At 43.6% G+C, this 13226-nt stretch overlaps 1 protein-coding gene across 11 annotated transcripts in view; it reads right to left on the bottom strand.

Moving 5' to 3' along the window:
* Positions 1-13226, bottom strand: part of usp (retinoid X receptor ultraspiracle) — a 63826-nt gene that overhangs the window by 42508 nt on the left and 8092 nt on the right. For 4 of the 11 annotated variants that reach the window (XM_069120594.1, XM_069120605.1, XM_069120604.1 and 1 more), the window contains exon 1: positions 717-868. The exons of 2 other annotated variants lie outside the window; for them this stretch is intronic. The gene's annotated coding sequence lies outside the window, so the exon portion shown is untranslated. 5 more of the 11 variants (XM_069120598.1, XM_069120595.1, XM_069120599.1 and 2 more) reach the window with 5 other exon arrangements.

Raw genomic sequence — 13226 nt, 5'->3', positions numbered from 1 at the left:
ACGCGTACCGAGAAGAAAAAAGGAGAAAACAAGCATGCGAATTTCTGACATTGAACTTCACTGTTGCACTCGTTTGCATATAAGACGCACAGTCGAATCTTTCCCACTGGGCAAAGGAGGACACAACGATGATCCTTCCAACATTCGGGATTCCAAAAGCAATCCTTTCGCTGTAGCGCGCGTGAACGGAATACCGTTCACAGATCACTGTTGCACCGCTCTGTCGGAGAAACAACGACGAAAATACGAGCGCGCTTCACAAACGCGACTACGTACTACGCATTCCCTATGACCGATCCTCGACGGGACATACGAGCACAGTTATTGCACATCGTACAGTTGACGTGGAAATTTCCTAACGCACTGCAATTCGATTTGTTTGTTCGTTCGATATGGTACTTACGCACGTGTCGCGATACACGTTTCCAACTTCCTAGAAACGAGCAAGTTGGCTCGGTTTGACGAGACGTAGGCAGCGCACGCGACGAGGGCTACGAGCGCACATATTCCACCGCGTCCAGAGCGTTACACACGTGCCGCGAATAGAGAAGCACGCGGCCAGCAACACACGACACGACCGAATGACCCGCGACGCGAATAAATTTCGCAAGATAGAACGACAAAGAACACAACGAGAAAGGGAGAAAGGGAGAAGGGGAGGGGAAGAACGTTACGGGCGAAAAGAGAGTGTAAGTAGTTCAGAGCAGAGACGACACCTCCGTCGCGCGTGTATCGTCGACCCGACTCACCGACTAACTGACTCAATGACTGACTGACTGACTGACTAACTGACTCGGAGATGCACGGCGCTAAAGGCAACTGAGTGCCAGCCGGCCGGTCTCGCTCGTTGCATGTGAGCGTGCAGCCGGTAGGGCGGCGGGGTGGGGGCAGGGAGGACGGAGGAAGGGTGCAGGAGGAGGGAGAGCCACGGGAGAAGCAAGAGAGGGACAATAGAGGATCGAGAGGAGGTGAAGGACGAGGAGAAGGCGATGGAGGACGAAAAGGTGGCAGCGGACCGCGTAGAGGGGCGGGAAGGGGAGAACGCTGAAGAAGGAAGGAGTGCAAGCGAGCCCCGTCTGACAAGTAACGTTCCGTCTCTACTTGCACTTTTCTTCGTAGGAAAATGTCGAGCACGGGACGACAAGCGATTTTCGATCATCGATCGAACACCTACGCTTTCCATATATTTCAACGAGTAATCGTAATTGTATCGTTGAAATTTTTTCTTCGTGGAACAATCTCGATTAGCCTATGGACGATCGCGCGAAGTAGGTCACAGCCCGATTCGTCGGCTCGTAAAATAAAAACCGCGTGTGAAAGCGAAATCCGAACTTCCCATTCTATCGGTTCGATCTACGTAACGCGAATGCGAGGAAAACATAGCCAGTGCGACGATATACGGCTATCCATAATCGATAAAAACGTGTAATACTTGACGATAGAAATGTAACCTTACCGCTCGAGGTCTTCGAGCGAGTTTGGTGCGATGCGAGCGTGGTAGGGGAAAGGAGGAGGAGATATTAGAACGAGGGAGATAGGAAGAAACGACGTATGCGAATAAGAGCAGAAAGGAAATGAAGAGGGACAGAGAAACGCAGATAGAGCTTGCGCCGTCACTGTCGAGCTTAGGAGTCAAGTTCTAGTGCACGGCCGAAACGGGAGAATCGACCTCCCCTCTTCGTCCCCCTCTACCGTCGCGAGCTGGCTCGTCCAATGGCACGGTAGTGAGGGAAATCGTCGAAAGCGAAGGGGAAGGGAGCGGTTCGCAATGTCGAGCGTGCGCGACGGCGAGCCTTGCATGGGGATTTCTACCAGGTGACCGAAATATACACCTCTGGCACCGAACATGTAACAACGAATCTGATAAGGGAAATAAGCCGCAGCTAGGTACCTTTAACGAAGATTTACGCTACGCTCGTAACGAATGCCCGACCGAGATGCTGCATCAGATACGCGTGTTTTCGTAAAGGCGTGTTTAAAACGCGCCGCGACGAAAGGAGTTGCCGAGCCGCGAGAAGCTATTCTTAGCCGCGCGACGGCGGAACGAGCGCGAATCGGAACGTACGAAATACCGAAGAATCGCGCCGAAACGATTATAATTAACGATCAGCCGGTTCTCCAGCGACGCAGACACGCTCGATACCAGGTATAAATCAACAACGCGGCCAGATCGCTGACGAAGATAAAGCCGACTGTCGCGAACGATCGTTTCCCTTTTCTGTATCGCGAGTCGATAAAGCTCGTTCGCGACATGCCAATAGCGACGCGCAGACCACTCGTGCAGATACGTGACCGACGATACAAACGATCCAGTACCAGTTTCACGCTAAACATCGACGTTCGTCTATCGATAGACATCGTTCCGATTATTTTTACTTATTCGCTGCTGTAACATATTTTTCATGCGCAATCCGTATCGCTGATCCTTGTTAAAGGATCGCGGATAAATTTTCTTCGGGATACGGAATTTGCGTTTGGAACGAAAATCACGTCATCGACATAGCGCGATATTACACGACAAGAGGTTAATCGTCTCGCTTTTAACTCTGAACTTGTTCATCCTGGCAGCCTCCGCTTTCTTTGTCAACAGCGTAATGCACGGAAAGAACTATCCTTGCAGCGGCCTTTCGTGGAACGGAACGTGTCCACGAACGATCTGCCGCACCTGCTTCGATACCTCCTTGATTCACCTCAACATACTAGACACACCCGTTTCGTTGTCCTCGCAGCAATCAAACTCGCTCTTTGAGGAAGTTCTCCGATGCTTCCCCTTTTCTGTTTCTTTCTATCTTTTCTCCTTTTCGCTCTTTTCGAAACCGTTTGGCCCATATGCCAGCTAACCGACACTCTGTGTAGACGCACGATAATCAGCCGTGTGTGTGTGTATACGGCTGACTATCGTGTTCATAGGAGTAGCGTCGCGTGTCTGCGTCCGCTGCTGCAACTCGTGCGTGCTCGACTGTGTGTCGGTGTGTGTGCGTGCGTGCACGCGCGAACGCGAGCGTCGATCGCATAAGTGGTCGTCAAGGTTAGCCACCTACTCGCTATCGCGGGATTCGTGCACACTCTCCGCGGATGCATTTGAGTCGTCTTGCCAGCTTTAAAGTTTATTACGTGCTCGCCACGGAGGATCGAGGAAACGAATCTCAGCGCGCGCGCTGCCTCAGCCTTGTCCCGTTGCGTTCTGCGACTTCGCAGTTTTATGGCGCGTTTCGTGCGTCCATCGCGGTTGTGCAACACCCGCTCGCAGTGTACGCTAGCTTCGCGGGCGGTTTCTTCGACTTTTTGCGCTTTAAAAGTTGTTTACGATTGCTCTGGCTGGAATCGATGAGATACTGTTTCAAAGAACGGTTCTTTTAATAAAACGGAGGTCGTTAACTTTAATAACACGACAGCCTTCTTTATGGCACGTCTTAACGATTCGCGCGAAATCTTCTTAGTCGTTGGTGTACTACACGTAGAAGCAGAATTAACAAGATTAATATACTCGAATTCGAAAGTGCAATGGGAAATTATTTGGCTAATTAAAAAAATATGTAATTGGTTTATGATATCGTAAAGGAGTTAAGTTTCAAAATTTGTTGTCTCAATTCCCAGTAAAGAGATCATTTTTTGTAAATAACACCGATAGAACGAAGTACTTTGACACCGGTATAGAGCGGAACAAAAGTATCCTTGCTTGTTTTTACGAACAGGTGAGTAGGACGAGGAAAGGTTAACAGGACTCGAGGATATTCCGTTTACATTCTTCGTCGAAACTGGTTTCTCCCTCGTTCGATCGTCAGGGATGTTGTATGGTCTTTTGGACCTTAGAAAGGTTGCAAAACGCGCGAGAAAAATCGACGAAATTAATTCCTTTCGTCTGAAATCAAATTCTTTTATCCGAAGGAATTTTAACGAAAAAAGGTAATTCTAGATAACTATAATCTAGATTTCATTTTACAACAATATTCGTAAACAATTGTTTTATTAAATATTCAAGAATATAGTTCTTATGAATTTAATGGGTGTCATTGATATCACTAACTCAACTTACATCCTATTAAGATATAAAAACCATGAACTTTCCTGTCTTAAAATACAACATATTAACCGTACAGCGATACAACGTAAAAAAACTGCGTGCCAATGACGAATGGCGCTTTATTAAATTTGCATCCGGACAAAATATAAAGAAAACAAGATTTTCCTCCTCTGCAATACGATACGTGAACAGTACGAATGTAAAAAGACAAAAGCGCAATGTCATCGATGAGTTGCACCTGAGCAATCTCATCTCCATCAAACGTCGCAAACGGACAAGGTAAAAAAGACACAGTACTAACGTCCGTTCGATTAAGATACGACGGAAGCGTAACTCGAATGCGGAGGAAGTTGAAGCGAGGCAAGGAAGGAGGAAGAGAAAAAAGAATCGAAAAAAGAAAGAAAGAAAGAAAGAAGTAAAAAAAGGAGTGTCGGTTCGATGCAAGCCAGAAGAAAGCAACGGCGGTGCAGCTGTTTCGCTGTTGGTCCGGTTGCACAATGCAAAATTCGGGTTCTAATTCTAAAGCGAGTACCAATCAGCCCGGGCATTGTTCACCCATGAAAGCTCGCAATTTTTCAGGGTTAATCGTTCCTTGAAACCTAATAAGCGACGAGCTAACGCCGTTGGATGTCGTTTTCTTAGGAGAAAAAAAAACACATGCCCGTTCAGGAGTGGACACACGTCCCCCGAAAAACTCACCGAGGGGATGCCGAGAGAACGTTCGAAAAGTTTGACGCTCGAACACGCCTCGAATACGTCACGATCGGGACCGGTTAACAGTGGAGGTAATTGGCCATTGTAAATTCGCTGTGTGTCGCCGAAGAGTACCGTGCAAGTGCAGCAATATAGATATTTTAGCTCGTTTGAGTAATCTGACTTTCAATGGATAGCTAATAAGAAGTGTGGAAGAAAATCAATTAAGAAAGTGCGTCAATGTAAATAGGATAGGTAATCGATAGAAATCGCCTTGGGATTCCTCGTTCGATGTTCAAGAAAGTTTGTAACGCGAATACCAATAGAGAATCTAAAGTACAGAAAAGTATAAACCATGCTACGTGTTATACAATCGAACCGTTTGAAGATAGGATACCACAGTTAAGATACCAAGACAAAAGAGTAATGAAGTTACAATTCCACTTTGGAAGCTTCGCGCGAGATCTCCTATTCTGAAATTAACAATTGAAATAGCAAAATTAAAACTCCTATCGAAAATCAATAAGATTCGAATAATTAACAAGCTGAGCGTCACGAGTCTTAAGAAATTATTTTGCATATTTTATACTGGCAATTTTTGAAAGTAAATTAGATTCATTACGAGTGATATTTATATAGTCGATATATCTTACGTCACGATGAACCTCCAATTATACTACATAAACTGCAGAGATAAATTGTTTCTTTGAAATTACGATTCACATATACGTTCCTTATTCCATAGAATATTCAAATGTAAGAAACTACATCGTAAATTCGTATCGTGTATTACGTTTCTTGAAATAAAAATATTCTCATGAGTAACCATCCACGTTTAAAATTCCACGTTTTAAACCATTCTCAAAAAATTTCCGATAATGATCCACGTTACCACTTTCTTCATTTTATACGAAGAATTCTCAGAACTCAGCCAGTCGCTTGGACGCCTATGAACTTCGGCAGCCGGTCCAAAAGCGTGATGCATCCGAAGCGATCCATCAAATCAGTCGACACGTTTGGTCTTGGGTGCACTGGATCGGTCACACCGTGGCGATTGCATATGCACTTATATGCCGCTATAAATAATGCTCGTTGACGGGGAACGAGAGGAAGGATGACCAATCAGGTATGGGTGGAAGGGATTCACCGAAGCAAGTTGCCAGAAAGACGGAGAGAGAACAGTCAAGGACAACTTACGTGACCACCGCATTGCGACGGAGGAATCAACAACGATCCTAAAATTCTCCTATATTTTCTCTGCCGTCAGAGACGAACTGTCCGTTCATAGACGATAGTATAAATAGTTCGTTCACCCAATACGTTTGAGAGCGATCCAAAGGTTGTAAATTCGCGGAAGAACAACCGACAACACGACGACCGATTCTTGAGACACCGGAAGAGAAGCGACGGGACGCGACGTGTGAAACAGAAAAGAGCGTCTGGTATGTCAGGACGCTTATCAAAGCGAACGAGGAAGCGTCAATAAAAGCGTTCTCGAGTCAATTCCTGTTGAGTTATGGCCGATTTAGCGTGTTGCCTGTGTGACGGATGATCTCTGCGCTTCTTCTTGCATCGCTGTTGCTTTTCGCTGTCATGTTTGTATTCCGTTTGAAGTAGACAGATCTACACCTGTTTTGAGACAGACATGGGATAGACGTTGCGTTGTAAATCTTGCGAGTCGACTTCCTTTGGCGCTGCATATTTTACAACGATTATATATCTTTGCGAAGATTGTCGGATAACGTGGTATCCTAGCGCGAGGACATCGGTAATAATTTTATTTAAACGTGATATTCTTAAGCAATGGACACCTTCGTAAAGATCGAATAAAATAATAACACCTCGCTTCAAGCATGCACGGAAAATGGACGATGAAGATTCTTCGATTAAACGCGGACTTGGACAACCGAGGCAAAAAATGAACGAGCAAGCAACAACATGGAACAAAGTTCTCGGAACTGGACAAGAAATACCCAAGGTACAAAAAGATCCACACAGATGCGTCGAAAAGAAACTCAGAAATCGCTATCACGCCCGAGGATCAGACGATCAAGACACATCCGTGTCAATTATCTCAACTGAGAAAACGCACTCTTGGACACCGTGAAACTCGCATACGGAACTACGCTATACAGACGACATCCATAATCTAGTCGTATACTCGAGCTGCATAAGTGCGATTAAAGCTCCATCAAAATCAACTCAAAAACGCGCAATTATCGAAAGATACAAGAAAAACGAAGTCGCCGAAACTACATCATCGTCTACCGAATCTCCGATTCAAATTCTTCGCTAGGATCTCATCAATCACGCAAGAAGAAGAAAAAGGAAAACAGACGATAAAAAAACCTCTACATCCATAACATAACTCTACGTGCCAATACATGGAAAATCCATGGACAAGAAAGATAAATCCCCTTATTGTCCCGATTACAAATCGGCCACGCTGAAATCATCCAGGACTACATCATCGGCAAAACAGACCGACCATACCGCCACCATCTGCGAAAATCAGCCGCTAACAAGTCACCGCGAACGATACGAATGTACAAAATTTGAACAACAGAGACGAAAAGACGGCATCGAATCTAGCACAGCGTCGACATCCAAGAAACATTTAAGAAATACGATTCAGTTCGTTAAAGATTCCGAGCTATATGACAGAATCTGAATCAGAATCAGAAAAAGTGGTTGCGTGGGGAAAAGAGAATAGTACGTTAATAGTATTCCGTTAGAAATATCTAGTTTATTCTTGTTCGTGACAAGTATCGTTTATACGTATACGACGTCGTAAATTTTACGAATTAATCTTCTTTAACGATGCACTCGTTGAATCGATACTTGGGTCGTATCGTGAAAGAACAACATGGCATTAACGGTGCTCGTTGCAAGAAACAGTTAAAGGAGCTTGATCGTTTCTCCTTCGTCTTCCGTTTCTTCTTTTATTTTTGTATTTTATATCAGCTTGTACACTCCCTTCGGACCGTGAGATAAACCTTGACCAAGTTAAGGATAACCGCATTAAGGTAGCACTCTCTCGTAAGCCAATCAACCGAGGAAAGTGCTTAACGGAAAGTGAATTATTGTTTGTTCTTACGTCGAGCAAGTGTGACGAGAGAGTATAAAAAAATAGAACGACGCCTTTCGAGCCCATTCACCGGACAGTGTTGATCTATTCGCGTTAGAATACCTTTGTTTCGTCGTTCTTTATCGAGTGCGTGGTGACGTACTCTTCTATGGCGTAGACAGTTAAGAAAGTTTAAAAAAAAAACAACGAGTTTAATATGTAAAAACTTTTGTGGATTATTAATTCTAAGGCTGTGGTTTCTTAGACAAATTCTATGACATATCATACAAGAAACATAAGACAGTGGACGTAGAAAATGAACAGGTATTATTAAATTACCGATTAATGCACGTTATCGTCCTGTTTCGTTTGACCTAAATTCGCATATTTCGTTCATATTTCGTTAATAACTTACTTACGTAACGAAGCATCGCTATTCTATTCGAACAAGAACGTCGTAACTCACCTGCAACAAAAAATGAGATAATTTGTTAGTGGCGACTTTATATAAAATACATAAATATTCTTTTACATAAATATATTATCCATTCCAGCAGTCTCATCGTATATTATCGATTAAAAAATTATACGAATATAAATTAACGACTGATGAGACCATTCTCTACTACTTCACTACCGAAGGACAATGTGTTAATAATTTTTATCGATTCATTAGTCGTCCGTTTTGGAAGACATCAGCGCGTTTTTTTATTTTTTTATTTTTTTTTTTTTTTTTAAGTATATAAACGATAAAAGACTCGATCGATCAAAGAAATTATTCTCTCGAACAATGGCCGGTAATCGTTCCCGACGAACAACGAAATCTTCGTAACGGTTCCTCCAACTTGTTACATCCGGAGCAACTCGTGGCAACCAACCGAAACCTCGTCCGTTCAGCAACGAGAAACTTTACGGATGCTTCTGGAGAGAGCTTCGTCGGTGGTTTCCCGATACATAGTCCCCGTGGAAGCGCGCTTTACGTGACGAGTTTCCATTTGCCGATCTCACGGGAATGTCAAGGTTCCCGTTGCAATTTCACGCTGAAACACGATTCGTGCGTCCAACCTTTCCTCCCCCGAGCGCTTGCTGTGGAAACTTCGCGGGACCATCGGCTATCGAACGAGCTGAAATTGGGTCAAGTGCGGATTTCCCATGGAAACACGTGCAACGTGTTCGCGAAAAGAGAATAGAACGTTGGGAAACGACGGTTGGAATCCTTTCATCGAAATGGAAACTAAATTTAATAGTAAAACTATCTGTCTATAATGTATTACGAGATATATACACGGCAAGGTTGGCTGGCAGAGCTTTCCAACTGGAGTGTAGTCTCATTTCGGTTTAGATTATGCGTTACAATTGAACATCTTTCGATTACTCGTCTTGCAGCTGATATTTCGAAAAGAAAAGAACAGACCGATAGAACGCGTTATCGTTTCGCGGGCTGTCGAGGAAAACGCATAAATAGAAGAACGATACGTGGGTCTGGAAAGACGAGGACAATAAAAGCTCGCCGTTGAACGCGGATATAGGTCAACCAAATGAATCAGGATTATGAAGGATGCGCGTACCCGACACGTGTAATGGAGATATTTCCCGCTACCTCTTCTTCAGCGCGTATTTTTTCAACAGCGATCTCTTTTAAAAAATAAATTATGTACAGCGAACACGCGTGGATTAAACATACCACGACAACCATAGTAATTAGAGTGAAATTCGTTATCCTGTAATACCGCTGGTCTCGTGATAATTGACCCAGATTATCAGATAAACGATTAATCGGATAGGATTTTGTATTCGTGTAATATTACGACGTAAAATATACAGCGAACGTTGGTTTTGTCAAAACTATTTGTAACGGTTGCAGGAAAATGAGCAATGTTAATTTTTGACAAATCGCGGGCAAGGAACTGCTCGACTTTCTAAATATGAAAAGAGAAATTAAAAAAAAAAAGAAATTAAAATTCGTAAGCAAGATAATTCTTCTGGCTATTCGTCGCAGGTGAATCAGATGCTTTAATCACGTCGCTTCGTAAACATTCATGATTTTTAATTGGTCGTTATACAGCTCGTTACGAAGTGTGTCGGAAAGCCGACGATGTCGTGTTGGCGAGAGTAACCGCGTTTACCTTCGTCGATTTCTTCGACTAACGAGTTCCAGGTAATCGCGTCGGTTTTTCTCCCAACGATCCTTCGATCTTGATCCGATCGTCACGCTATTCTTTGAAAAAATCTTTTTACACGCGATCGTGTGAAACGTCTCGTTAGTAGCTTTCCGATCGTATTAATAATCTCAATAGTCTAAGAGTATTATTTCCCGATTATTTTCCGTATTCCTATTTTTTCTTATTTAAAATTCCAATGCTAACTAGACGTACGTACGCGTAATCGATCGTTCGTCTGTAGAAAAACGTCGACCACACCCTGTATAACACCTGTGTCCCGACGTCTGGAACCGCGAGAGACCGGGAACCTAGGAGAGGAGCTGGTCAGAGTACGCAAAAGGAGGAGGCAAGTAGGTCAGTAGGTGAGTCGTGCTAAACAGTGCACGGGAGTGTCCCGACATTGACCTATATGTCTACTTTGTGTGTGCACTTGCCTTCCCCTTCCGTGACCCCTCTCTTTTCTCGCACACCTCTCGTTCTCCCTTTCGCCCGGTCTCTCTTTTACACGACAGCATCCCCTCCAGCGATGCGCTTTCCAGCCAATTGCATATAGGGTCTGCTCGTGCACACCGAGTGCACTTTCCCCACCATAGCGACGCCAACCCCGGCGCCGGACCGTCCCGCCACCCTGGAGCAGACGCGATCGATGGCCTGACGCGACCGACCAACCGCCAACAATTCGCGATTGCCCGCTTATCTGTCCTCCAGTAAATCCCTTTACAACGATTCTTGATCCTCGTGGTTGAAGAATGCAGGACAATACGATAGGGGAAAAGGAAGGTCGGAGTTTCGCATTGAGATTCACACTGTATGGGAACACTGGGTGGGAAAGTTCGTTGCAATTTTGAAGGAATTTGGTCGACATAAAAAATCACGTTGAAAAATTTCTCGCCGAAAAGTACTGCTGAAAGGTACTGCTGAAAGGTACTGGAAGGATTCAAGCTGCGTGAAGAATGCAGAAACTGGAATAAAAAATGACACCTATATAATTCGATAAATGTATTAGGTTGTCGGAAAAGTGTCTTTCTTTTACACACCCGTCTTTTGCAACGATGCATCTTTATACAAACTAATCCGTCGAACGTTGTGATCCTTATTTTGATAGAACGAAATGGATCATAGGTAATTCGATAAAATAATATAATATGGGAAATATTGTGCATCCATTATTTCCTTATGAAACGAAAGAAACTTTTCGGACGACCTAATACAAATCATTTCCTCGTTCTCGATATTTTTTCTTGCTAAACCTAAAATATTAGGTTGTCCGAAAAGTGTCTTTCTTCTACAGACACGTCTTTTACAACGATGCATCTTTATACAAACATGAGACCTAATCTGTCGAACGTTGTGATCCTTATTTTGATAGAACGAAATGGATCATACGTAATTCGATAAAATAATATAAAACGAAAAATATTGTGCATTCATTACTTCCTTATAAAACGAAAGAATCTTTTCGGACCACCTAATACATGGAATCGAAATGTAAATAAATCGGGACGAACTTTCCGAGCGACCCAATGACGCGAACTGTTGATCCTCCGAAAAGTTCGAATAGACGGAGTTGTATCGTATTTCGTCGAAAGAAGGAAAGATTTCGTTTTAATCCTTAGTATCGTATGACCTGGTGTCGGTTGGGTAGCAGCGGATCATACCGTATATACGTTTCATTCTTCTGACGTATTCGCTGTAAAACGTATATACACCGTTAACCCGAGTCTAAATCAAAGCGATGAATCTTTTTACAATTCACGCGATCGACGAACGCGCACCTGAACGCGTGCTCGCAGCCTTGCGGAAATATAAATAGCGATCGCGATAGAAAAGGAAGGAAACTTGAACGAGTCAGTCACACTCCACGTGTTTTCCTCACGGCGTGCACCGAGCTTCAGCACCGCGACTAACAACGACGACGACCCTGGTCTAGCCGTGTTACGTAAAGCCTGGCACCGCTGTGGAGAGCCGTTCCCTCTCGTTTTATCGCGAATACGACCGCCACTTTCGATCGCGTCGAATAACACGTTCCGACTGAATCGTAAATAAACGATCTTTTCCTCGACGAAGCGAAGGAAATCATCGTTTCGTCGTTGATTCTGCTTGAATTAACGCTTTAACGATGGCACTCGCAAATTGGCGTTGCACGCGAAATTATCGTATCGCTGTCTGTAAAGTACTTTGTCTTCTTCCTCTTATTTGTTCGAATCGAATCCTTACGTGTCTACTCGAGAGCGAAGAATATTGTTGCGATAAAAAGACGAGATTAGATAAAAAGGTAATCCGAGGAACGCGGCAATTTTAACGAAGACAAAGATTCCCGCGAACTATTCGAAGTTCAACCAATTCGATTATTCTCATCGGCAAGTAAACCTCGCGAAATTGCTCTGTCATCGAGCAATTTCGATGGAGAAAAATGAAAAAAAGAAAGTGGAGAACGGAGATACAGAGAAACGTTGGGATAAAAAATTTCCGCTGAAAACAATTACGTCGCGAAGCAACGTCTTATCATCGAAACGAAGCGTAACACACCGTGCCTTTATCGTACTTTGAACATACTTTGCAATATCTCGTTGCTTTGCTTTTTTTCTTTTTCCTTTTTTTTCTTTTCGATATGACGCGCGTATCAAGACGTTGCGCTGGTCATGCACGAGAATCGACGCAATGACGACAAAGAAATTCGGTGAAAGCAATCGCGCAGAAAAGCAAACACGTTTTAACCGTACGGTTTTAACCGCGAGACATTAACAAAAGCGATATTTCAAAAGTAGAATATACAATTTACCAAAAAGAAATTCGTCAAGTATAAATTATACAAGCAACCTCGTTCCGACGACAGTCTACGTTTCAATTCATATCTTTCTCTCGGATAGTCGTTAAAAAATCTGGTTTACCGATTCCAATGTTTAAATTGCTCCGTGGCAAATGTATTCGCGCACTGATTTATATTACAAATCGTATTTACATCTTTCGTGTTTTTCAAACGAATCCTCTCAAGAAACGTCGCGATGATCGTTAGTTCCGGTGACTTTTAACGATCAGACGGGTCATGTTCTCGCGCGAGACACGAACAAGAAACGACGATCGCAAAAGCGATACCAGTCGGCCGTGCAAACCGATAAAAATTACAACGATGACGTAACGTGCAAGTGAAAAGATAATTTCATTGAAATCTGAAAAGCTGTATGCGAGGACAGTCGGAAGGCCGCGTTTCTTCCCGCGCCCTTTAATTCACCTTGAACATTATCCTCTCTTTTTGTCGAAATATCGGATCTAACTGCTG

Source organism: Bombus flavifrons, chromosome 9 (genome assembly GCF_040668555.2).
Source record: "Bombus flavifrons isolate JBK064 chromosome 9, iyBomFlav1_principal, whole genome shotgun sequence".
NCBI classification, from domain to species: Eukaryota; Metazoa; Arthropoda; class Insecta; order Hymenoptera; family Apidae; genus Bombus; species Bombus flavifrons.
The sequence above is the reverse complement of the archived record's forward strand: the minus strand, read 5'-3'. Positions and strand labels throughout refer to the sequence as shown.